The sequence below is a fragment of the Frankliniella occidentalis genome, unplaced genomic scaffold (genome assembly GCF_000697945.3).
Source record: "Frankliniella occidentalis isolate FOCC.00 unplaced genomic scaffold, Focc_3.1 Scaffold1132, whole genome shotgun sequence".
In the NCBI taxonomy this organism is placed as follows: Eukaryota; Metazoa; Arthropoda; class Insecta; order Thysanoptera; family Thripidae; genus Frankliniella; species Frankliniella occidentalis.
Window position 1 is genome coordinate 14,922 of NW_026268238.1, and position 1,393 is coordinate 16,314.

At 53.7% G+C, this 1,393-nt stretch overlaps 1 protein-coding gene across 1 annotated transcript in view; it reads left to right on the top strand.

Annotated features, from left to right (window-relative positions):
- The first annotated feature begins 1,090 nt into the window (after positions 1–1,090).
- Positions 1,091–1,393, top strand: part of LOC127751807 (uncharacterized) — a 2,398-nt gene continuing 2,095 nt past the window's right edge. Inside the window, exon 1 of the mRNA XM_052275895.1 lies at positions 1,091–1,384. The gene's annotated coding sequence lies outside the window, so the exon portion shown is untranslated. The remainder of the gene's footprint in view (positions 1,385–1,393) is intronic.

A 1,393-nucleotide genomic window follows, 5' to 3' on the forward strand; every position in this document is an offset into this window, starting at 1 on the left:
TGATTGAAACTATTTAGAAAATCATTAATCAACTTCTGATCAGACTGATCAGACAAATTCTATATTGGACTATAATTTCATAATTGGGTCAAAAATCCCTGCCCAAGGAGGACGCCAAAGTAAGCATGACATCAAAATTACGGACTGTCTTTAAACCCTCGTCGACGAACATACATGAATCGTTTCTTCAAACTCATCCTGGCCGCGCACACCGCGATGAAAAAAATATTGTAGAATTCAATTCGGTAATAAAGATGCGTTGCGTTGCGCAGCAGGGCAGGTAGCCCAGCTGACACAAGTTTTAGTTTTCCCTGCCGTCGTGACGGAAGGGAAAGTACAGTCGGCCGCGTTACTCTGGGGAATGTCCCCGGCCTCGGCCTCTCCCCGGCAGAGGTGGGTTGGGTTCCGGTGTGCTGGGAAGGGGGGGGGGCGTGGAAATAGGGCTCACCCAGCCTTCAGCCTCAGGCACGATCGTGTGCATAATGTATTGTTGCTTCCAAAGGTCAGAGGTGTCGCATTGTCACACTTTTAGATTTCAGATGATATTGTGTGGAAGTGTGTTGCTTTCCCCTCTTCTCCGACAAATGCCCATATAAAACGACTGCCACAGGAAGGGAGGTGGCGAGGCTCCCACCCTCTCACCTCTCACCGTGCTCCGTCCTTGTCAGTACAAGCCACAAGCCACAGGGTGAGCCGCGGCCGCGATCCCTACTAGTTACTGTGCACGCCGTGTGCAGCGCTGCGAGCATCCGACCTCTCCCCCCACTCCTCCCTAGAGCACACATTCCTTACAAATTTCAACTTGGCGCCAAACAGTATGCGAAGTATCAAACGATCGGATCTCAAGTTGCAAGAGCCATCCTATCGATGCTGCACGTTTTACAAAATAACGCTTACAGTCAAAATCCCTCGCTCTATCCTGTCTTATTCGTCAAAAAAGTAAAGGAATCGCGACATAAAGAAAACTTGGAGCCGGAATCGAACCTCCGACCGTCTGATTGTGACGCTGATGCGGTACCCCGGAGCTACGGAGGCGCCTAACAGAACAGGTAGGCTGTCGTCAACTCTACTTGAGTGACAAAGCCCCTAGGCCCTTGGTTTCCCCCGGCCGCCCGACCCCCGACCTCGGCGCCGGCCACGGGGCTCAGGAGCCGATCGGCCGCAGCCGGCCGGGGCTCCCGAGCGCCCGTCGGTAGGACTGTGGCCCCTTTAGCCGCTCCTCCTCGCCCTTGTCGTCCCTTCTCCTGTCCAGTCGCAGTTCGCCGAGTACTGAGTGAGTGACATCTGACATCAGTCGCGGTCCATCTGCATCCTCGCACACATCGCTGCCAGCTCAACTGCAAGACTAGCGGCAGGCAAACCACGATCCTGCGCTACACACAAGGTACTGTAT